Source organism: Ictidomys tridecemlineatus, chromosome 14 (genome assembly GCF_052094955.1).
Source record: "Ictidomys tridecemlineatus isolate mIctTri1 chromosome 14, mIctTri1.hap1, whole genome shotgun sequence".
Classification (NCBI taxonomy): Eukaryota; Metazoa; Chordata; class Mammalia; order Rodentia; family Sciuridae; genus Ictidomys; species Ictidomys tridecemlineatus.
The window spans coordinates 48,646,636-48,671,859 of NC_135490.1; the positions used below are offsets into that span (position 1 = coordinate 48,646,636).

At 53.7% G+C, this 25,224-nt stretch overlaps 1 pseudogene; it reads right to left on the minus strand.

Annotated features, from left to right (window-relative positions):
- Positions 1-617: 617 nt before the first annotated feature.
- Positions 618-25,224, minus strand: part of LOC144370523 (endothelin-converting enzyme 1-like) — a 37,626-nt pseudogene continuing 13,019 nt past the window's right edge.

The following is a 25,224-nucleotide window of genomic DNA, read 5'->3' on the forward strand; positions in this document are numbered from 1 at the left end:
CGTAACCCCAGAGACTTGGGGGGCCAACACCTCAATTGTCGTGTAGGCCACCGTGTTTGTGGTACCTAGTTACAACAGTCCTAGTAAACTAATACCCTCTGGAAGGAGAGGAAAGCCTGTGTGAGCCCCCCTCCATGCAGACCTGAAGCTTCCTAGAGGAGGTGATGGTGAATGGGGCACTGAAGGATGGTAGGAGTTCACCAGGTGGGGAAGTCAGAACATTCCAGGCAGCAGGAAGAACACATGTAAAAGCCAGCGGAGGCTGTTTTTTGGACCTCTTTGAATTTCCTGCCTGCCTTGCCCAAGCATCTGAGATCCAGAAACTCTTTTGCTCTGAGATAATGAAAAGATGACGTTGACCAGGGAGCCCCTTGGGCCCAGGCCATGAGATGCATCATTCTCACGGGTAGGGGGTGCATACAAGCCTGCCCATGAAGCCCGGCTGGCTGTGGGGGTGCCGGCTAGGTGGGTGCAGGCAGGAGGAAGCTCCAGCTGTTCCTCAGGGTCCAAAGCCTCTTCCTAGTGAGGCTAGGGTGGGCCGCTCTGGGCTGGCTGGGGCTTTCTTGTGGTTCCAAAGGATGCACAGCATCCTGGAAGGACACTCAGACACAAGTGGCTCTCGATACAAGTACTTTATTTTAATTACAATAGTGCCACACAAAACTACAGTAGCACGAAACATAATACAAAAAATAGATTCCCACCTCCAAACCCCACACCCATGTGCCCACAGAGAAGCAAGCCCGAGGCTCCCCTGGTCTTGGGAGTGCAGCTGCCCATCTCCCCTTGGCCTTGACACTGTGGAGGGGCAATGGGAGTGGGGACGCTGCCTCTGCGTGGGCCTGGACTTCTCCCCCTGCCCCGCACATTTTGACGGGGAGTGCCATCTCCATTCCCTCTGGCTAGACTCCAGCCCAAGACACTTGTGTCTGGCTGGTAGTAGTGACAGTTTCCTGGACCACCCTTCCTTGGGGAAGGCAGGAGGGTGGGGCGGCGGAGGCAAAGGGAGGCGCAGGGACGGAAAAGGCTCACCTCCCAGGTGGCTGGCTCTAGCTCCTTCCCTGGTTCCTTCTTTTCTTTCTTCCAAAGAGCTCCCAGGCCTTGAACTTGTTTGTGAGGAACAGGGGCCTCACCTGGAGCCCACTCACAAGCCTCCTGCTGACCCGAGCTGTCTGTGCCTCTTGGACAAGGCTTCCTCGGTAAGGGGCGCGCCATGGGGCAGGGCCTGGTCTCTCCACAGGAGCTGCTGTGCGGCTGCAGTTGGGTCCACCTACCTGGTGAAGCCTGAGCATCCGCTGTTGGAAGGAGCTGTGGCCTCTAGGAAGGGGTGACCTTCTTGGTCTCTTGACTTCATGGGCCAGACTGCGCTGAGGAACCCTTCCCTTAGCCTCCTGTCTAAGGAGGGGAGCCTGTCCAGCTGCAGGGGCCGTCCTGATCTAAACCAGGGGGCCTTGATGGCTGGAGCGCAGGGTGAGGGCAGCAGCATCTACCTTCTACTACCCAGGGCCACAGTCCTGCAGGCCAGAGCTCCTGGGGGCTGAGGGGTGGCCCTGTGAGCATCAGGAGTGGGAGTATGGCCTTGGGTTCTAATCAGGACACTTGGGGGCTCCACTGAGGAGGCCAGGAGCCGCTGGGGCAGGGGTCATCTCCTCAGCACGGCCCAGGCCGCAGCCTCAGATAAGGCACTAGAGAACTGGTCTGGAAGCTGACCAGGCTGGGGGCTGAGGACGGAGCTCAGGGGAGGATCTGGACCCTTCTGGAGACAAGAACGGCAGTCTCTTTCCTCCTTCCCTTGGGGGAGAGGGATCCTGCAAGGCAGAGCCCAGAATGGCTGGGTTGGGGGGTTGCTACAGAGAAGCAACACGTCCCACGGGGTGACCCGAAGAGGAAGGGCCAAAAGAGAAGGTCTATGGGCAGCTGCGTGCATCTGGTGCTGGAGGGCCCTGTGCTCCAGATTCAGGGCGCTTGGGTGCCCTCAGACTATGCTGGGGACCCTGACCTGGCTTCATCTGCCATAGCCATGAGTCCCTGCTGTGAATGTGGGGCTGAGATCTTCCTTGTTGGGGTTTCCATGGTTGAACTCTGGGGGCAGGGGCAGCAAGCTGAGAGCAGCTGGCCCTGAACTGGGCCTCTGCCTGGCTCCCACATTTCCTGTCTGTGGGTGGCCATGCAGTAGTCACCACAGTCAGAGGATTTGTTTAGTGGCCTGGGGCAGGTGTGTATGTGTCCCTGCCTCAGCCCAGCCTTGCAGTGAGGGGGTAAATCAGTGGGGCTTTCTTGTCCACAAGTTATTTAGGAAAAAAAAAAGAAAACATAATAAATATAACAATCCTTCATGCAAAAAAAAGTGTTTTAAATGCATTTTTCCCTGAAGATTTCCAGTGTATTCCACAATGTTTAAAAAATAGTTCCCCCAAAAAATATATCTTAAAGCATTTGACACAGTGGTAATTGTGGTCTATGTGGTGCTGGATGTGGGCGAGGGGGCTGTGTCCCCTGGCCCTTGTCACTGTGGGGACCAGGCCTGGTGAGCCACCAGCCCGATACCCAAATGCCCGCTGGAGCTGGTGCACGCTGGGATGCCGGTCTGCACAGGGGAGCAACTCGGGTATGTGAAGGACCCCCACCTGGCCCAGTGCCGGCTGCAAACCCTCCAGTTCGGGGAAGGGTCCCTGGGCGGCCAAGGGGCTGGAAGGAGGGGCGGACTCGGCAGCCTCCCCTCGGGGCTCGTCCTCAGCCCCTTTCTCTCCTCTGTCTTGGCTCTCTGTGCTCTGCCCTTTACCAGACTTCACATTTGTGACGAGGGTTCATGGGTGACCCAAGGGGGCAGTGGAAGTGTTCTGAGAACTCTTTGGAATTGGAGAGGGAGCTGATGACCCTGAAGCGGGAGGGGCTGTGGGGGTCGGAGATGAGGCCTTCGTGGGAGCTCTCGGGCATACGGACAGAGCACCAGACCTTTGAGGGAACAAGGGGGAGAAGCTGGGGTCACTGTACAGGGGTGGAATGAGCCCTCGCCTGGTGCTCACACCCCAAGAAGTCAGGAAGGCCCGTGGGTGGGTTGGAGGGGAGGCTGGTGTGCGCCCGTGCCCCTCTCTGACGCAGGTGTCACCGAGCTGTGTCTCTTCAGCCAGAGCCGGGTCTCTGTCTGATGCCAACGTACCAGGCTGGGATTCTGCCCAAACTCTACTTTACAAATCTTGGATTTAGTCCAGATCTCCTCTTTCCTGGGCAGGACACTCTCTCGAGAAGCAGCTCTGGGAATCAACTGAAGGCCAACTCAAGTGCCGACCTGATGGGTCTTGATTTCTTTCTCCCCCGGTTCTGGGGACCGAACCCAGGATTGCTCTCTCACTGAGCTACATCCCAACCCTTTTCATTTTCTATTTTGAGATAGGGTCTTGCCAAGTTGCTGAGGCTGACCTCGAACTTGTGATCCTCCTGTCTCAGCTTCCCAAGGAGCTGGGATTATAGGCATGCATTACCGTGTCTGGCTATGTTAAGAAGTTTCTAGAACCCCAGAACCAGGAGGGGCCTACTCCACCACATACAGGATACTAGTATTTTTTCTTTGCCCTTCCTTGAATCTCTCTAATGACAGGAAGCTCACCTCCTCACAGGGTAATGACCTGAAGATGGTCTGATGAGTCAGGGAGCTGGTGATCGGAGGGGACCTATACCTGTTCCCCTAATGAACTCACCTGTGCAAACCCCAGGAAGAAGAGCTGGTCATTGGTAAGACCCAGCATGGGCAAGGTCTGCTCCTCCCCATTCTTCTTTACCCAATTCTGGTAAGCCTGGGAGGAGAGAAGGCCAAAGGTTGAGGGCAGCCAAGACACAGGGGCGAGGGGCTAGTGTGCAGGCCGGGGCTGGTTTCTGGGGTCTGGGCCTCGGCTCAGCCTGGAGGATCCCTCCTCTTTCTCTGCTCCCTCCCTAAGGGGGAGTACAATTGACCCCAAGGCCTAAAACGCCATACAATGCTGATGGCTCTCCAATGTGCACTTTGGCACCAGCCTCTTCCCTGATCTGGATATTCAACTGCCTTAGCAGGACACCCAAGGTCACATCCAACTCAGCATGGCAAAGAAGGAATAAGTCACACACACACGTACCCTCACCAGACCTGCCACCATACGATGGCACCACCACCCTCCTAGTTACTCAGGCTCAAAACCCAGAGTGCCCCCCAACTCTTCCAGCCAAGTCAAACACCCCAAATCTGACCCTCCTCACCCTTCCCCCTGTTCCACAGGGCCTCTTGCCTGGTTAACTACACAACAGCTTCCAAAGGGTCGCCCTGACTCAGAGGAACCAAGGACACAAGCCTGGTCCCCTCCTCATGTGGCAAACCATCTAGGGTGAGTGTTGGCAGACCTCCTCTGTGAGGGCCGGAGTAGATGTTTCAGCTTTGGGGCTACCAGTCCCTGTTGAACTATCCTCCTCTGCGTTCAGAGTGCAAAAGTAGCCACAGGCAACCTGTGGACACAGTGTGGCCAGGTCCCCCAAACCTACAGGGACAGGCTGGGGCTGGATTTGCCCATGGGCTGCGGGCTTGCAGACCTGCCTTAAAGAAGGATTTATATCATGTCTCCTGTTTGACCCTGTAGTGGCTCCCACTGTCACCAGAATAGAACCAAGCTTCTTTCTCAGTGACAGAGGCCCTTGCTTTCTACTCCTTCCACCACCCCCTGCCCCTGGCCCTTTTTCCTTGGTGAGTTGCCAGGCTGCCTCTTGGGCTGGGACCTGTATGAGAGTCACTTGCTTTCACCTCTGGCTACCTGAGGGTGCAGGTCAGGGGCTCAGAGCCAAGCCAATGAGCTCAGATGGTAGCCACTTACTCTAGACTAGGATCAGAACCCAGAACTGGCTCTGTGCTCAGTGCCCAACTGGACTCTGCTGCCCTACCTGGCAGTGGGTTCCCCCTCAAAGGTAAGAAGGGGCCATTTCTGCAGGTGGACCCCACCCTGGCTCTCTCCCGGGTCTCTCAGGCAGGTGGTCTCCGAGCAGAAGGCCTTGGGCACCCGCCTCAGGCTCTGCATCCACAGTCATTGCTCTCGTCCTCCCCACCCCCACCGACAGATGAGGAAACTGAGGCACATCACTCCTGCAGTTTGCCAGGCATCTCTACGCTGACCTACTGATGAGGCATCTGGACAGATGTGGACCTGGACAGATGCACAGGGGGAGCAGACCCACCCGATAGGCCCCCTTCAGGCCCCCGTTGTCTGCGATGTTCTCCCCAAGGGTGTGGCGGCCGTTCATGGGCTCCCCATTCACGCTGTAGCTGCTATACTGCTCCACCATGCACTCCGTCTACTGCTTGAAGGCCTCCACCGAGGAGTTCTTCCACCAGGGCCGGAGGTTCCCGTCCTTGTCATACTCCCGCCCTGTGGTCAGAGTGCAGGAGTGGCACCGTGGGACCTGTCCCTGCTATCGCTCTTCTTCCCTCCCAGTGACAAGTGGGTTCCTCTGTCTGACCCCCACCCTCCAGCCTGCACAGGGACAGGATGCCCATCAGCTGGCCAGAGGACGGGCCAGACCGAGTGGGAGAGGGTGGGGGAAAGTGGCCAGGCAGGCGGCCGAGTGGCTGTGCAAAGGCTTGAGGCGCGGGGTGGATCTCCACTGGCCAAGGGCCTCGGATCCCAAGGAATGGAGGCCAGCAAGGGGCCAGTGGAGTTGACAGAATCAGAAGCACATGACAGGCCTGGTCTCCAGGGTCTCTGCCACTTCCTTCTTGTCCCCAAGAGGGGGCAGTTGAGGAAGACCCTGGACATTAGCTGCTGAGGAGGGTGTGACTTCCACATCTCTGATTCCCACTTTCCACCGAGCACCCAGCACCCTGCAGAAGGTGCTTGCTATAGTCTTCACACGATCCTCTCCACCCCCACCTGGATCTGTTGCACCCATTTTGCAGATAAGGAGGCTTGGAGAATGACGTAACTTGCCGAGTTGAGAGCATTTGGCAAGCGGCTGAGCCAGGGTTTAGACTCTGGTCCTTCTCTCCAAAGCTAAGTCCCAGGGAGCAGAGGCAGTGGGGCTAAGAAGCTGATGGGCTCTGTCTGGAAGGACCCCAAGGAACCTGTATGTTGATTATCAAAATCGTGAGTCAGCTCATGGCCCACAACGACACCAATGCCACCAAAGTTTAAGGCCCTGGAGGGAGAAACGCAAAGTGAGAACAAGGCCTCTGGCTCCTGCCCTGTCATGTGGCCCTCACTTCTTGGGCCTGAGATGTAGCAGAGTCTCTCGGGGCTCTGTGGGACACAGCCCTGGAGACAGTGAGAGGCTGGGCAGTCTAAGGGAGCCAGCTGTGCCCTGTGGGTGACATGCACGTGCTGGACACTCTAGAGGATCACTGTCCCCTCCCACAGACTAGCAGTTAAGCTTTAAAGCAAACGGAGCCTGGGAATGGGCCAGCATCTCTTCCCAAGCTCCACACGGTCATCCCAGGAGTCCAGCTTCTAAGACAGTGCCCTCACCCGCCAACTCCTTGGCTGTGACTGCTCTAAGCCACCGTCACAGCAGTATTTCCCACATGGGGCTCTTGACTGCACAACTGTGCCATGTTCCCTGGTTGCAGGAGCTTTCGGCCCCAGAGACCCCTGGAGGGAAAGCAGGGGACGGGGGATGCTGCGCTCTGCACCCACGACGCTGCAATTCTAGGCCACCTTGCCACCGGGGCGCAGATGGCTCAGTAAGATGGCTGTCAGGGTCAGCTGCAGACACAGGGCTGGCTAAGGGGCGGGGAACCCATCGGGGCACCAGTACCAGAGATGGCCTACTTGGGCGAGGAGCGGGTGTAGAAGGGCGCCTGCAGGATCCCAACCGGAAACACGATCTCATTCTTGGTAGGCAAGTAGTAAGCATTCACCATGGGCGGGGTCATGCTCCACCTGCAAGCAACAGGTGCGAGAGAGCCCAGGAGGTGGGCGGAGTGGAACTCCAGTGGGTTCTCCTTGACCCCGGGCCCAAGTCAGCACAAGGACATCGGGCAGCACTGTTTCTGAGGGGGAAACTAGAAAACACCTGAATGTCTATAATCAGAGATGTCACCTCAGAGGGTGCCACACCAAGGCGCTCACAGACAGCAAGAGGGACCATCAGATATTGAACTGAGGTTATTTTTGAGGCTTGAAATGTGTCTAGAAACTGTTCTAAGGTGTGGTCTGTGGACAGTCCCCAAGATCCTCTGGTTTATGATGTCAAAACTATCTTCATTATAACATTGAGACACTTTGCCTCTGCCACGTGTTGAGATGTGTATCATGGTACAAAAGCAACTGTGGATGACACTGCTGCCACCTAGGCAGGGAGCCAGGCAAGTCCTAGCGGCCACCTCTCCTTCCCCAGAAGGTGCTCCAACCAAAACAAACCAGCCAGTCATTTTCATTGACAACACCCAGGAAAAAGTAGCCTAACTATTAATTCCATTAAATCTCGGCCCCCAAGTACCAGTCTTTAATATCCCTTGTGACCAATGGGGAAATACCCACGTGGTGCTTCAGGCCTCTCTCATCCTCTTTGGATGACTGACCAGCCATGGAATTTTGGACTTGGGCAACTAGGCAGACATGTTCTTGAAAATGAAAAGGGAAGCTTAGCACCTCAGGGGAAAAATTCACATTTTGTCATTTATTACCAATGATAAAAATCTGAGGTTTCAAAAAAACTAAAGTTTTAAAGAAAAATTATAATTTTGGAAAACTTGTATTGACCATCATGAATTTGATAGTACTTTAAGACTTTTCTCAGGAGGTCAACTATGATGTTAACTAATGTGAAAAAAAAATTTTGGCTGCAGCATATGAGAGTGAAAAATCTGTAAATCTTAGTGGAACCACAATTTTTTTTTCTTTTCTGTTTTTTTTCATACTGGGGACTGAACCCAGGGTGTGTAACCACTGAGCCACATCCTCAGCCATTTTTAATATAGTATTTAGAGACAGGATCTTGCTGAGTTGCTTAGGGCCTTGCTAAGTTGCTGAGGCTGGCTTTGAACTCATGATCCCTCTGACTCAGCCTCCTTAGCTGCTATGATTGCAGGCGTGTGCTACCATGCCTGGCAAAACGCTATTTTCCAAAGGACCAATGCATGAGGCCATAATTATGTAAAAAATCCAAAAAGTGCAAGACAGATCAATGATTTTAGTGTACAGGGTATGAAAAGTTCATGGATAAGTTTTCAGATTTTTATATTGTATTTTTTTGTGGGGGGGCAAGGAGGCTAATGGGGATTGAACTCAGGGCACATGACCACTGAGCCTCAGCCCAGCTCTATATTGTATTGTATTTAGAGACAGGGTCTCACTGAGTTGCTTAGTACCTCACTTTTGCTGAGGCTGGCTTTGAACTTTTGCCCATGCCTCCTGAGCCACTGGGATTACAGGTGTGCACCACCACGACTGGTTCAGATTTTCCACACTGCATTAATCTTTCCTTCCTTGGGGACTGAACCCAGGGGTGCTCTATCACTGGGCTTCATCCCTTGCCCTTATTTTTTACTTTGCTAAATTGCCTAGGCTGGCAATTCAGGCCTTCTGCCTCAGCCACCTGCGTAGCTTGGGTTGTAGATGAATACTGCTGTGTCTGGCTAGAAGACAAGTTTAAGTGAAAAATTTTAATCTAAAATTTAAAAAGCCAGGTAAATTGGCAGTAGTGTCTGTGCCATATTCTGAAGGCGAAGGCCCACCTACCTTCTTGTTTGTTAGGGGGACCCTGGTTGACAATGGAAAACTTGGAGGAAAAGGATGTTTGAACCTCCATTGCCCACAAGAGGGCGCCAGAGGCAAAGAGGACTCGTTCTGACTTTTGGTAAGATTTATCCTGTTTCAGGAGTGGAGGGACTAGTACCCGGCTGACTACATCTAACTTTCCTGGGGAGACCATTTTAAAAAGAAGCGTCTTTCTCCAGATTATTCTGACTTAAGATCTGGGGTAGAAGTTAGGCTATGGCCAGGTGCAGTGGTGCCTAAGTGTAATCCAGCAATTTGGGAGGTAGAGGCAGGAGGATCACATGTTCAAGGCCAACTTCAGCAACCTAGTGAGGCTCTCAGCAACTTAGTCAAACCCTGTCTCAAGATAAAAAATAAAACAGGGCTGGGAATTTAGCCCAGTGATGAAGCCCTCCTGGGTTCAATCCCCAGGAACTCCCTACCCCCGCTGCAAAAGCCCCCACAACCAAACACCACCATAACAACAACAACAAAAAAAAACATCAGGAGGCAACCCCCACACCCACACCCACATTTTTGGCAGTGCTGGGGAGGGAACCCAGGGTCTCAAGTACTAGGCTGTACTCTACCACTGAGCTACACCCTCATCCTAGGAGAATATTTTTGAAACTGCTCCCTAAGGGACACTGATGCACAGTGGGATTTGCAGTGTGTTCATGTGCTTGGTTATCAGCGCCCATCTAGAACCTTCCCCAGCTCTCAGGGAGACAGTGGGAGAAACCACCGCTCCTGTTTGTGAGGAGTTATGGGACATTCACCCATGCGGAGGGCCTCCTCTCAGGGCCTGGCTCTCCCCAGTTCCCACACTGGATTGCTTCAATGACCCCAGAATCAGTTCCCTTCCCTTCTACTTCGAAGATAATGAAATGAAGGCTCTGAATGCGGAGGCCATGAAGCTGGGATGTGGTGCCAGGCCTTCACTCTGCCAACAGGCTGGGCACTGCGGCACAGACTGGGGCCAGGATGGGCTCTACTCTGGCTTTTTTTGCAGAGGGTTCTGGGGATTGAACTCAGAGGCACTCGACCACTGGGCCACATCCCCAGTCCTCTTTTGTATTTTATTTAGAAACAGGGTCTCACTGAGTTGCTTAGCGCCTCTCCGTTGCTGAGGCTGGCTTTGAACTTGCGATCCCCTTGCCTCAGCCTCTAGAGCTGCTAGGATTACAGACATGTGCCACCACACCCAGCGGCTTTTGGTTTCTTAATTTGAAAAGAGGGCCTCTGTGACAGTCACACCTGGCACCTGACAGTGGGTGGAGAAGGCAAGCTCAGCAGGGTGCATCCCTATGGTGGGGAACCAAGGCCTTCCTGGCTGGGCCTGGGGGACTCACTGGTCTCTGTTGGGGGCTTTCCTGAGCTGGTCAGCGGTGACCCTCCATGAGAAGTTGAAAAATCGCATGGCGTTCTCGAAGTAGAGGTCTGGAACTGCCGTGTACTGAAGAAAGAAGCAGAGACACAGGTTGGGAGCATGCCCAGAGGAAACTCAGAAACTCAGACCCCTCAGAGGTGAAGGGATGGGTCGGCAGGCCCAGGGCCAGAGTGTGGGCTCGGAGCTGCAGGCTCCGCCCCTCTGGAGGCCTCTAACCTGCTGGGCCCAGCAACAACTGTCTCCTTCAGGCGCCTGACAGTGTCACAGTGCTGCAGCATGCCCCAGCAGTGGTTCCCTTGGGCAAGAAGTATCTCCATCACTGTCCTACAGGACTGTGACGATGGGTGTGTTCTCTGTGTGTTCTATACCCACCCTGGCCAATATGGTAGACTCTGGTGACAGGTGGCTACCGAGCATCTCAAATGTGCTAGTGTAATTAAATTTTAATTAACTTAAGTTTTGATGAATTAAATAGACCCCATGGCTGGTAGCTAACAAATTGGACAGCACAGATTTAATGAACCACGCTGGAATCTAGCTCTGAAATGTCAGGGGACAGGTGTTATCACACCCCTATCCCTGGGAAAGGCCTCTCAGCTCCTGACAGGTACAAAGCCCTCCCCCAGGTCCACTTCAGATATTTACGGTGTACCCAAGGGCTTCGATAAAACACTGGGCCCTCAGAGGTAGGCCCCTGTGCTGTGGGCCCTGCCTGAGCTATCTCCAGGAGACTCTGGGTCTCGCACCATGATGACCGTGGGGTGTCTGAAATTATTCTCAAGAAACATGGCTGTGGAATGAGTCTCCTATTCTCAGAAGTAATTTTAATAGTCTTAGGTTTTAAATAGAACTATGATGAGAGGTTATTATAATTTCAAAAATGCCTGAATTTCAGAAATTTCACTCATGAGAAGATAGGAAACTATCATTTGGGGCAAAATCACAACCCACTTAAAGGGGTGATGTGCCGAAGGTTCTGGCAGCAGGGAGGCAGCAATCCCCCTCTGCTTCAGTGGAGTGTCACCGTGCATTTGGGATGGCTGCCTCCTCGTTCCCATCCCCATCTCAAGGTCAAAATTTGAGGTCCAAGTTTTCTCTGAGGAGGTTGGGGTACAACCCTGAAGACAGGTGGCCGCTCTGGAGCAGGAATGGGGGTATGAGGGGCTTCACATTTCTACCCACCTCGTGGTGTTTTAGGGCCATGATGCTGGCCAGCTGACCCCAGCCCTATGGGCTCTGGGCTCAGTCAGGGTCAGGTGGTGCTGCACCTTTTAGGATCTGCTTCCCCAAGACCTTTTTTTTAAAAAAATTTTTTTTAGTTGTAGATGGACATAATATCTTTATTTATTTATTTAGTTAGTTAGTTAGTTATTTATTTATTTAATGTGGTTCTGAGGCTCGAACCCAGGCAAGCACTCTGCCACTGAGCCAACCCCAGCCCCCCTGCCCCCCCGTTTTATGTAGTGCTTGGGTTGAACCAGTTGGAGTCATGATGCGAGGCCAGCGTTCTCCCACTGAGCTAATCCCCTGATGGCTGTCATGATGCCAGGTCAGCCTCCCTGCCTCCAGAAGCCCTGGGCGTCCCGCCCACCTTGGCCCCTCCCCAAGTGGGCACTTGGGATGGCAGGGCGTAAGCCACTCACGTCGCTGAACACTTTGTCCAGTTCCTTGGGGTCCATAATGAAGTTGGGGTAGCCTATCATGTTGTAGATGGCGTCCGCCTAGATGGGAGGGACACAGAACTGAGCACCTGCGATGCTGGCCTGCTGGCCCCAGCTCTGTGGGCTCTGGGCTCAGGGTCAGGTCAAGGGGCGGGGGATCAGGCACCTCCCCACTTAGGACTTTCACATCTCTTTTTGGAAACATTCTCTCCTTGCCTAACTTATCTTTTAACAAAAAATATTTATTTTTTTTTAGGTGGACACAATATCTTTTTTTTTTTACTTTTATGTGGTGCTGAGGATCAAACCCAGTGCCTCACAAAGGTGAGGCGAGTGCTCTACCGCTGAGCCACCACCCCAGCCCCCAGTTAATCTTTTGGGTTTCTGATTAAATGTTGCTTCCCCAAGGGAAGCTGCTATGGTCCAAATGTGTCCCCAAAATTCAAGGGTTGGAACCTTTGGCAGGTGATGAGGTTCTGAGGCTCCATCCCCCACCGCTGGGGAACTGGGAGCTGTGGAGGGAGCGGGCACCACAGTGGCTTGGTCCACCTCTCTTGCGCGTGCTCTTCTGCCTGTCCACCTTCAGCCAAGAGATGTGTGACACTGGGCTTCAGGCTGTCCCCCAGGCCTGCTAGACTGGTCACAAGGCAGGACAGCATCCATGCGTGCCCAGGGGACAGGCTGGCCTCTCCTAGCCCTGCTCTCTCTCTGCTGCTCTTACCCGGTGCAGGAAGCCTGGGTGCCCAAGCTCCTGGGCGGCCTTACCTTCTCCTTGGCTGACTTCTGGGTGTCCTCATCCATCCACTTCAGCATGCTCAGGCTCTCCTCAAAGGCCTTCTTGATCTCCAGGATTATCTCGCTGGCCTGAGGAGACAGATGTTGCACCCTCAGCTCTGGGCACTGGCCCCCTAGATGCAACCAGTGCCCCAGGCAGGATGACACTGGACCCAAGGTCAAACTGAGGTGGGCTCAAGGCCTCGGGTTCTGCAGAGCAGGCTGAGAGGGTGGCCACGGCTGTGCTTCCAGACAATGTTCCTAACATGGATATCCCTTGAGACGAGATGGGCTTTCCGCGCACTGGTCTCTGTGGTCGAATGAGCTTGGATGTGCCTTGGGGAAGCAGAAAGGTCCGCAGCAGGACTTTTCGGAGCCTTTAGCATGGTGGAGTGCTCTTTTGGAGCCATCCAGAAGACATGGCCTCTCCCAGGCTGATGGGATCCTATTTGATGGAATAGAGCTTTAACACCCAGAGAACTTGATCTGAGGAGCACTCAGAAAGGCCACACTCAGGTGCAAATGGCAGCTGTTGAGGGTGACGATGCACGGGCAGACCCAGGGGCCAAAGATAGAAGATGGAAGGATTCTGGGGAAGGGGAAGGCAAGAGCCGTGGGGCTGGGGCCAGACAGACCTGGATTCAGATTCTGCCTCAGCAGATGTGATAAACAATTGCTGCCATTGACTATAGCTTATTTTGGGCCAGGTGTTCTTTACGTGTAGCATCTCATTTTGATATGGCCAGGCTGTGTGGGCAATGACCACACAGACTCCATTTTGCCCTGAGACTCCACATTATGTAAGAAATGCTTCTCCCGTGGAAAAGCTCCGCCTCTGCACCCATCAGCGAGCGGTTGCCTAGCATAGCACGTTAGGCAACACAGATGGCAATTCTTATATAACGTAAAAGTGTCCCCTCTTCAGTTCTCATTTTTCTTGGACAATCTACCCTTCAGAGGTGGACTGTCTAGAAATTAGTAGCCATTCTTTAACTTGTCCTCGACTAGGGACGTTTTGGCCCACCCTCTTTATTGCTTATGATTTTAGATCTTATGATGTTCGTTTATGGTTTGAGTCATAGCAACAGCCACTTATGCGTTAATATGGTTTTGGACTACAAAAGGTGTGCTCGAACCCTGGGAGGGGGTGGAAGGGTGTGGACTAGCAGCCTGGCCCTTGGCCTGTCTCTTGCTTTAAGATCGACTTGGTGATTTATTGCAATCTCACCTTAACAATTTAACACCCCTCTGCAGACGCAGACGGGACAGCCCTACTTTCATGTCCCAGGTGAGGGGAGAATACCGCTCAAGTCACCCAGCCAAGTGACAGAGCCAGAATCTGAGCTAGGGGCTGGCTGTCTCCCCAGCACTCAGCCATGATGATCCTCTACCTGCCCGAATAATTCTGTCACCCTCAGAGTAAGAAAAATGTCACTTCCAGGTCAACATTACCTGGTGAGGTCCTTCACAGCCCCAGGAGGTGGAGATGGCTGTGGTAGCCTGTGGGGTCACTGGGAAGATTAAATTAAATAACACAAACTGGCCTGGCCCTCAACCATGGAAGTCATTTAGTAAGTCATACCCTGCAGCCTGAGAAGACGGCCTCTGAGTTAAAGAAGGCCCCAGGATCCTGTGGCCTGGAGTAGGAAAGGCCCAGGGCAGAGCAGAGTGTGGGCTGTCAGGCTGGCGGCAGGGTGGGGGGTGGTCCAGCAGATGCGATGCCCACTCTGTCCACAGGGGAGGTACTTACTATGTTCTTGCTGTCCTCGGCGAAGGTCACTTTGACAAACATGGGGCCCGGGGCAAAGCCCAGGTTGTTTTCCGTGTCACTCATGCAAAACTTCCAGCGAGGAAGGCAGGTCTGAAAAACACGAGCACAGAGGGTCACTAGGGCCAGTCCTCCTTCTCCCAAGGCCTGGCTGGGAGGTGGCGCCATCAGAGGCCTGTGCTTCCCCCCAGAACTCCAGGGAGACAAACCTCTTCTGGCCACAGAAGTTACTTTAGGCCACAGACACCCCTCATGGCCACCATCTACTATCTCCTGAGTACCAGCCTCTGTGCTTGGCATTTCACGAAGGTCTGCCACTGAGCACCCCTAGCAGGCAGGGATGGGCCACTGGACAGACAGGAAGCAGAAATTCAGTAAGGGCAGTCACTGGTCCAGTAGGTGACAGTGGGTAGGGGTGCCACAGGGATGGGAACTCTGACATGCCTGGTCCTTCATCTGGGGCTCCCGCCAACTCCACCTGGTCCTGCCTCCTGGAGGACACAAGGAATCTTGGAGGCGCAGAACCTCGGGAAGCTGCCCGTCCACCTGAGCAACGGCAACCTTCCCAGAAGGCCAGGGGCCCAGCCCCATTTACAGCCTCCTAGAGAGAGAAGGCCACAGTGACATCACAAAACTTCAATGTCGGCTTTTTTTGTTAATGTGCTAAGGATGCCAGGCAAGCGCCTCACCACTAAGCCGCATGCCCACCCAAACCCCAGCTCTTTCCTTATATTTTATTTTGAGATAGGGTCTCTCAATGCTCATTGCCCAGAATGGCCTTGAACTTGCAATCCTCCTGCCTCAGCCTCCCCAGCAGCTTGGATCACAGGTGTGTCACTGTGCCGGGCTTAAGTTGGTTCTTCCTCAGTCTCACCCACAAGCAGTGCTAGCCCACAGGACACCTCAGTATGAACCAGAAATGGTCCTTGAGCTGCAGCTCCCCATAGCATGGGCTGATAAAGAGCACTGGGAGGGTTTCAGCCTCGCTGTCCCCCTGCCCGGCCATCCCTCCATGGACAGTGTGTATGACCAGGTGTGATGACCCTGCTTATGGAAACCGGTCCGGCTGCAGGGTCCTCTTAACCCTCAGGAACAGGCGTGACAACCAGCTCGGGGCAGCCTGCTTCACACCAGCCCTACTTCGAACAACCCAAATGCCCATCGGCAGACAGATGGATAAACAAAATGTGGTGTTTTTCTACAGTGACATACCACTTGGCAGCACGGAGCACCAGCTACTCAGAGATGCCACAACATGACGAATTCCACAGACTCACTGAGCCAGGCGGCCAGGCAGACACCGTAGGACTCGGCTGCCCATCTGCAGCACCTCGAGGAGACGCAGGAAGGGGCCCGAGGGCATGCTGGGTAACTGGGTCCACGGAAACCTTGTTTGTCCTGACCAGGCTGGTGGTCACACACACGACTTCATTGTCACAAATCAACCAACTGTATCCTTCACCCACACTCTATGCACATGTGTGTGCATATTGTTTTTAAGTGCTGGGGGTTGAACCCAGGGCATCACACATGCTAGGCGGGCTTGCTTTCTTTTTTTCTTAGTGGGGTGCTATGGATGGAACCCAGGGCCACCCTAACACCACACTAAACTAGTCTATGTCTCAAATTTTTATTTTGAGACAGGGTCTCCCTGGAATTACCAGAGTGTGCCACCATGGCCAGGTATACTGAATACTCTATTGTATGTAAATTATGACTTAAAACATTTTTTTTCTAGTCAAGAAGGAAGGAAAGGCCATTCGAGTCTAAGTGTAGCCCCTGGATTCTGCTTAGCTGTCCCAACCTGTGTCCGTTTCAATGGCTGCTTTCTGCTCCCCTCTCCCTCCTGCCCGCCGCCCTGCCAGCCACTGGGCAGCCCACAGCTGGACACAGACTTGGCCTGGATATGCTGAGGCCAAGCACATACTGGGTCACAGCTAGGGAGTCTCCAACTTTGAGGCTGGGCAGAGGCTCTGACGGCTGGATCACGGGCAGATTCTTATTGTCTTCTGCCCGGTGTCTCTGGAGAAGCCCATTCACTTTACACACACGCATTTGTGTCCTGAGTGACTCCCCTGCTCGGGGACTGTGCCAGGTCTCAGGAATTTAGAGCTGAATCAACGGCGGGCCTGCCCTTGAGGACTCTGGAAATGCCCAGAATATCCAGCAGGAGACAGAGGTGCAGTAATGATGTCAACAGCCGTGACAGCACCGAGCGCCTGAGAGCCCAGGGTGTGCAGGCTGCACACCTAGAATGCTCCAGGGAGACTAAGGGAGAGAAACGAGGCACAGAGAGGTTAAGTCACTGGCCCAAAGGGAGCACCCAGGGAGTAAGTGCTGCGGTGGGCTTGAGCCCAGAGAGTCTGGCTCCAGTGATTTCCCGCAAAAAGGCCACTCTGACTGCCTACGACAAAGGTTTTGGAATGAGGAGAAAACTCTTTGAAACAAGAAAGGGTCAGGCAGGTTCATCTGACGTGGGGGCCACCTCCGGGCAGAAAAGGAGGGACAATAGGCCCCTGAGGAGGCTGTGCGACGTGTAGCCTCTTCACCATAACCCGAGGAGCACCAGCAGGGAGTGGAGAGGGGTCCCTCCTTCCCACCAAGATCTGCGGATTGTAGGCAGGTAGCACGAGGACAGCCGGCCAGGTGTGCAGCAGAAGCTTCCGCCTTTGGAACCGACTTTACGGCCTGAAGAAACGGAGCCCAGGGATCACCTTTTCACAGACGGGAAGACCAAGTCCCTGCCCCATTTAAGTGACCCGCCCAAGGCTGTGTGGTAAGAAGCAGAACCTCCCATTCAAATCTCTGCCCAGCGTCCCCTGCTCTGCAGCCGGGGCACTCCCAGCCATTCTCTGAGCCTTAGGTACATGAGGGCAGGTCAGCCCTGGCACCTCCCAGGCAGGCAGGGCTCCTGGGCACAGATCCATCCCACCCATCTTGGTATTCCCACACTGGGCTTGGGGCCTGGCCCACAGTGACAGTGCAGGAGTAACTGTTTGTTGGATGCGTAAATGAGATGGGAGGCCTCATTCTTGGCATCAGAATTCTTGGCATCAGCTTCCCATGCGAGAGGGAGGGAGGGAGGCCTGGAAGCCTCTTACAAAAGGAGCCGCAGAGGTTTGGGGGCACTTAAGATGGGTGGAGCCTACTGGATCTGGGGCCTGGGACTCCTGCTCCCTGAGAGAACCTGGATCTGGACTGGGTTCCCCTGACCACAAACAGGGAGGATAAGAATCAGGGAACCCTCGTGAGCAGGTGTTTGATGTGTTTGATGCTTCTGGGGAAGAAGTCCCCACCTTTAGAGTCACAGTTACATAAGGAGAGCGCTGACATCTCATCTTCCACGGGGAAGCAGCTGGAGGCACAGAATAGAAACTACCTTCTCTGCAAACCAGCTGAGTTGCTAAGACTCCTCTTTGTGCTTTGGCTTGGCATAACCACCTCCTTCCAGAGCCTCTGCCCACCCTGGGGGCCTAAGTCCCCATCAGTGTTCCCATGACCCCAGATGGACCCTCAGTGGCCTCTTCATTCTCCTCCTAGACTCAACCCTCATAAGTGCCACAGCCCTGAGGGTACAGTGGTCTTACCAGCCTCAGGGCAGAGCACACAGTAGGTGCTCAGCATGAACCCAGGAATCACTGTCGCCGCTCACCTTCTTGGTCCCATACATGACTTCCATAACTTCTCGTCAGCGTCCTGAAAGCGCTGGTCGAGGAAGGAGCTCATTTTCCGCACCAGGTTCCAGGTCATGTAGTTGTTCACCAGGCTGGGGAAGAGGATGCTGGCTCAGAAATGCCTGGGGCTCCTGAACAGCCTCACCCCGGCCTCCTTCCTAGCCTACCTGGGGCTCGGTTGGCAGCTGCCTTCCAAGCACATGGAATGTAACTCTCCGAGGAACGCCTGGCGCTCCCAGTGTCTGGTGCAATCACTTGCATACCAGCAGTGCTCAATACATGCTGCTGCTTAGCTGCTTTGTGTCTGAAGCTGTGAAGCCACTGCCTAGAGACTTGCCTGGTGGTGTATGCAACAGTGGGGAGGAGGCTGCCATTCCCTGCTGAAGGCCAGACAGGAAGTAGAGGCCTTAGAGCAGCAGGGGCAGGAAAGGAAACTCTGGCCAGCCAGGTTTCATGAAGACAATTCCCATGTTCCACCCACAGGGCACAGGGAACCTATCTGTGACTGACCAACTGACCATGCTGAGTCAAGTTTGCAAAGATGTTACCTTAGTACAAAGATGTTCGTTATATTCAACATCTAGCCTCAACCGGAATCACCCTGAAAGTCTGACTACGGGGGAGGGTATGGCAAAGATTGCATGTACAGTTGATGGAATACTATGCAACTATAAAAATGATCCTCACAGAGGGTTTGGGATGGCACTGGGAAATATTCATAATGAAAGTCAAGGCAAGGCTTGGAGCGGTGGTGCATGTCAGTAATCCCAGTGGCTCGGGAGGCTAAGGCAGGAGGACAGTGAGTTCAAAGCCAGCCTCAGCAACAGCAAGGCCCTAAGCAACTCAGTGAGACCCTGTCTCTAAATAAAATACAAAAAGTTTGGGGATATGGCTCGGTGGTTAAGTGCCCCTGGGTTTAATCCTCAGTACTCCTACTACTAAAATAAAAATGAAAAGTCAAGGGAAAAGTAGATTATCCATCTAGTCACATTAAGGAGAAAGAAGAACTATGGATTGGAATCTTCTCTTCCCTCACACCTTCTCTCCCTGATATGCACACACACAAACACCCCCCAAAATGATCAAGAGTAGTATTTTGAATAATTTTACATTTTTCCTATTTTCTGTATTTTTCAACATTTCTATAAGCGTTTGAAATAAAAAAATAAAATAAAATAAAAAACCCGTAAGTATTAACCAAAAAATTATGGGTGGTATTGGCAGCGTCCTATTCCATGCCAGGAATGTGTTAAAACATGAATCAATTTGTGTGATTCTCACGAATCACCTGCTTGGCAGGTGCTATCTGCATCTCCACTTTATGGGTGACAGTATGACCCCAACAAAGGACAAGGGACATGCCCACAGCTACACAGCTGGCTGAGGGCAGCAGGATTTGAAGCTGCCCAGGGGACCAGCACCCTCTGCTGCCTCTCGGGGAAGCCCACCAGGGTGCGGCGCCCTGCGTCCGGCTGCCCTGCCCCTCCTGCCCCTTCTGCCCCTCCTGCCCAGCAGGGCTGCTGGCCTCACCATCTGACTGTGGCATTGATGAGGGCAGAGACCTGCTCCAGGTAGTCCTTGTCATAGACCACGATGGGCTCCGATGCGTTGATCTCCACGGGGTGGAAGATGGCGTTGAGGAAGGGCATCCAGTTGATGGCCGGTGCCAAGGTCTGCAAGGGAAGGGGACAGCATGAGGCTGGAGGGTGGCTTCTCCTCAGCCCCGTCTTCGGGTGTCCCTCGGAAGGTGTCATTGTGCCTCTGCCCTGGGACCATGGTGCAGATGGAGCTCCAGGCAGAGGCTGGCTGGCTAGTGAGCGCTGCTGTGGATAGCGTCCCCAGGAGCCAGAGGCAAACCTCATCTGAAGCGGAACCAGGGTGGGATGAGAGGCTGCAGCAGCAGCAGGCACATCAGCCACCACCATCACTATGCCCTTCCCATGCGGCATGTGCCACTGCCTAACTGACCAAGCAGTGGCCACAATTATCCCCATTTATAGAGGAAGACATGGAGCCTCAGACCCCTAACAATTAAGAATCAGGAGATAGGCTAGGTAGCTTTCCTGGTGTAGCTTTCTTGCTTATGAGCTGTGCAACCTTTGATAAGTTAATGTGCCCATCTGTGCCTCAGCACCTCATGTGAAAAACAGGGATCATCATGACAATGAGTCCCGTATATCTGGTAACTGGGAGGGTCACACACAGAAGCCAGCACTGTCCCACTCAACAAGGGTGTCAGCAGCAGCAGTCTGCTGCAGAGGATCCAACATTCAGGAGGGCCAGTGTTGTGGGGTAAACTGTAGTCCACAGGTTAGGCTGCCGAGGGGGGAGCTGGGACAGCAAAGTCGGTGATGACTGCAGCAAGAAGGGAGAAGCCTGCAGCTCAGCCCTGCACACACCAGGCCCACGGCTCTTTGTGCTTGTTTGTTTTGGGGAGTTATTGGGGTCTGAACTCAGGGCCACTTTACCACCGAGCCACACCCCCAGCTCTTTTTATTTTGAGGCAGCTAAGTTGCTTGGGGCCTCACTAAGTTGCTGAGGCTGGCCTTGAACTCTTGTTCCTCCTGCCTCAGCCTCCCAAGCCTCTGGGATTATAGTAGGCATGCACCATCATGCCCAGCGGCAGCTCTGTTTTTTAAGTATTTTTTTAGGTGGACATGATGCCTTTATTTTTATTTATTTATCTTTATGTGGTGCTGAGGATTGAATCCAGTGCCTAACCCGCATTAGGAGAGCACTCCACCACTGAACCACAACCTCAGCCCCAGCAGCTCTGTTTTAAGGACCTAAAATGAGAACCTGTACCCAGGGCTTTCCAAAGAGACACTTGGCTTTTCATAACTATCAGCTCCCAACAGATCTCACTTTCCCTTTGGCACCCCAAGGTGCCCTGCTCAGAGGTGTCTCCCCCAACACCTCCACATCACGGCCAGCATCTCCTGCAGCAGCAGCCTCCAGCCATGCGAGCTATCCCTCTTGAGGTTGCAGATTTTTGTTATGAAGTCCTACAACATTTTAAAAATAAATTGTGGTAAAATATGCTGCACATTTGTAATCCCAGAAACCCAGGAGGCTGAGGCAGGAGGATCTCAAATCAAGGCCAGCCTCAGCAACCTAGCAGGATCCTGTCTCAAAATGAAAAATAAAAAGGGCTGGGGATTTGGCTCACCCAGCTGCAGATGACTTTTGCAAGACTGTGCTTTCCACTTTCGACCCCTACCTGTCTCTGAGTCCGACGCTGGCCCGAGTGGCCCAGCTTAAGTGCAAACACATAGAGATTCGGGCTTCAATGCTGGCGTGTGTCCCTTGGTGTCACTTCCTCAAGCAGAGCTGCGCAATGTGTCTGCTCTGGCCCTGTATTCCCCACACGTTCAGTTATTTTTAGTGTGTAGTTTTACAGAACACGAGGCTTTGGGCTGCATATCTAGTCTTTTAGCAAAGATACCTCTACATGTCAATCACTTGGATGGGCACCTGAATTAGCCAGCAAATCCAGAAATTACGATCATCGCTTAAGACCTTCTAAAAGTGGCCCTGGGCCTGTCAGATTTCAAACTCCATTCTCTATTCTCTTGAAAGGGCAAAATGTAAGACAAATACGGGAAGTGAGAAATGCATTCCCTTCATACAGAAAAACCGTACCCACAAAGCCACCTAAGATCCATCCCCGCCTGCTGGGAGAGGCAGTCAGTCACAAGACCCCCAATTCACAGAGGCTAAGTTTGCTGATCAGGGAAGGTGACTTTCCTGAGGTTATATGGTTTACTGTGGGGGTTAAATAAAACTCAAGGCACTCGTCTCTGGGTGTATTTGGCGGGGTGCTGGGGATTGAACTCAGGGCCTTGAGCAGGCTAAGCACAGGCTTTACCACTGGGCTCCACCACAAGGCCATTGTTCCTGGATTTATTTTTTTATTTTTTATTTTTTTGGGGGGTTGTAGATGGACATAATACCTTCCTCTATTTATATGTGGTGCTGAGACTTGAACCCAGTGCCTCACACATGCAAGGCAAGCGCTCTACCACTGAGCCACAACCCCAGCCCCTGCTCCTGGGTTTAAGTGGACATCTAATCCATTGGGGAACAAACATCTCAAAGGACAGATGAGGCTGGGGACAGGGCGGGGGCAGCTCCCAAAGGCGGTATGGTGCTGGTACAAGTCATCAACCAGTTCTCATTAGGGGGCTGACTGGCGTCATCCCTGGGTGAATGTTCCCACCAACACCGATGGCAAACCCCCATGAGGCTGGGAAGAGAAGCGCACAGTGGGCCCCGAGCCGGCAGGTGACAGCACAGCCCCTTGACATGAGCTGGGTGACATGAGCTGGTGACATTGAGCTGGGCGTGAGGAGGCCTATATCAGAGTCCCCAGCAGGAACCAGCTCTGGGCACTGTCTATCCTTTCCCTAAGATGGGGTCAGTGACCCTGCCCCCAGAGCTGACTGCCGCAGGCCTCTCAGCCTGGCCCGGAGCCTCCCCTCTCCCTGGCAGGAGACCCTCAGGCCAATCTCTACATTTCTGTGGCCACAGAATTCAGAGGTGTGTGATGAGACCTTCAAACTGGGTCCCACAATCAGGGTCACCTGAATGCATGGCCTGGTGGCAAAGACCCTGGGAAAGTGGGTTAGTTTACCGAATGTCACCAGTTACAGGGCTCACGAGAGCTTTATGAACTGAGGTGGCAGATCCCTGGTGCAGGGTGAGGCATCAGGTGGGGAAAACCCTACTACTCATCACAAACCTGCTTGTTCCGGGAGAGCAGAGTCCTGACAGGGCAATTCTCACAACTCGGAGATAAAGAGGCTTGTGCTGACAGCAGGATGTCCACATTTCAGTGTCTTGTTTTAGTGAACTCCTGAGACTCAGGTGCCAAGATCCATCTCCATGGATGTGGCAGTTTTGTTTGTTTGTTTGGTTGGTTGGTGCTGGCGAATTAAACTCAGGGTGCTCGACCACTGAGCCACACCCCCAGCCCTATTTTGTATTTTCTTTAGAGACAGGGTCTCACTGAGTTGCTTAGCACCTTGCTTTTTGCTGAGGCTGGCTTTGAACTCACTATCCTCCTGCCTCAGCCTCCCGAGCCACTGGGATTACAGGTGTGCCTGGCTAATGCAGCAGTTTTAATGGACTAGGACACTCTGCCCTGACTCAAATCCCCTAGAGGCAGGCCTGAGAGCTGCTTCCCATGCCCACAGCCCAGGAGGACCGCTGGGCACCAACCAACTCAGGCCTGAGGAGTGGGAAAGATGAGGGTGCTTTTGGGCTTCATTTTTACAGGAGAAATGGCAGAGGATAGGGCCGAGGCCCAAACAGCCTGCGGGACGGGAGGTCCTAGAAAAGAATGAGAAGGCCCCCCTCCACCCCTAGAGCAGCAAAAGGTGGTCTGACTCATGGCTCTGAATCCGAACTCCACTTGGGGCTAGCCTGGAACACCATTCTGTTCCAGCAGGTTTAGCCTTGAACCACACGTAAGCCTGGAGTCCCTCTCCTGGATTCATCTTGAGTAGGAGAAGAAAACAAATCTCCAGCTACCAGAGAAGAAGACACTCTGTCCCAGGGTGGAATGATTCAAGTTAATTTAGTGATAGGGACCTGAGAAATATCACCGATCACAAAAGCACAGCACTACTGATATTGACTTCTGGGATGCTACTTTTCCATGGCGCATGCCAGTTTACAAAACAAAATCTCATCTTCTGCGTCACGTTATGTCCTCATAACCCGTGGGCAGGCCAGGCAGGTTTCGGGGGCGTCCAGGACTTCTCTAAATGTTAGCCTGTGTGTTTTTTTCATGCACACATGCCCATTTTTCCTGGGTGACAGTCCGTAGTTTTTGAGCTGTTCTCAAAAGACTCCATGACTTAAGAGTTAAGAGCCACTGTCCCTGGTGAAGGCAGGGGTGGTGTCTCATTTGTCTCTGTTCCGGCACAGAACAAGTGTGAGCAGATGAGCAAGGGCTTTTTACCTGGAAGAAAACCAAGGCTCAGGGTGGGCTCCTCACCTGCTAAGGCCACACGGCTCAAGGTGTGACCCTCTGACTCCAGGCCCCCGGCAGGCACTGTGTGGTCTTCAGCCCCTGCTGAAGTTATGACCTTTCCTTTCTTCCATGAAACAAGAGAGCAAAAGCAATGGGGAGAGGCTGCTCCGGGGCAGAACCTGCTGGCCACGCCAGATTGATGTCCATTCTCTGAGCACCACGTCAGAGCTGTGAGGTGAGTGCTCAGGCCAGGCCCCCTGCAGCTGGGGGGCGAACTGCATCTCCCTCCACCTCCCAGCCTCAGAGCTGAAAAACAGTGCCAGATGGTGCCCGACACAGGCTGCCGATCTCCATAACAACCCGCGCGAACCACTCACCCTACCACCAACCTCCCTGGGGACCCGAGGGACAGCTGTGCCACCAGAAGGCTGGGCTTTCTTGCCTCAGCCCAGGTCTTTGCATGGGCTGCACCTGTGCCTGGGAGACCGCACCCCCCACAGCCCTCAGGATAAAGTGCATCTCAAAGTCCAGGATCTGCTGCATCGGGGGACAGGTGGTGCCCTAACCCCCAGGCCCAGCAGCCTCCCAGCTGGACCATGTAGTGCAGGTATCCAGTCAGCCAGGGACTCAACACTCCCAAACTGCTGCCCATTAGGCCAGGGTGGAGCAGGGCTGGCTGTAGCCCTGTGCCTGGAGCCAGAGGGACACACACTTCACCCAGGAAACCAATGGAAGCACAACTTCCAGAATGAAGCCCACGAGGCCCTGCACACACCAAGGTCCCTGTGGGGCAGGTGTACACTCAGCTTCCCCAGCCCTTCCCCACCGGGCCTCAGCACCCTGCTTCTCTTGCCCACAGCACTAAGCAGGGAGACTGGGATTGTTTCTTAGTGTCCCCACCAGACCAGAAGTACAGGAAAGTGGGGCCCAAGTGGCCCCTGATACATCTGTCAGATGGAGGAGGAAAAAAGAGAAGGAACTTCCTCCTCGAAGGAAGAGGGAAAGGATGGGAGAGAAGCCGGGAGAAGACCGACAAGCAGTGGAACCCACTGCAGGCGCAGGGTCCGCCCCAGCAGAACAGCAAGGGCCACCAGGCGCTCCTGCCTGAGGGCAAGGAACAGGGAGATCCATGGGATCCTCGGAGACCACCAGGGCCCAGGACAAGCGGGTCAGCAACAGCACACGGGCCAGAAAGAAGGAAGCAGTAGGAAGTCCACCCCAGGCCCTGGAGGCCTGAGCAGCCACCAGGGGGCAGCCTCGGCAAGGCTGACC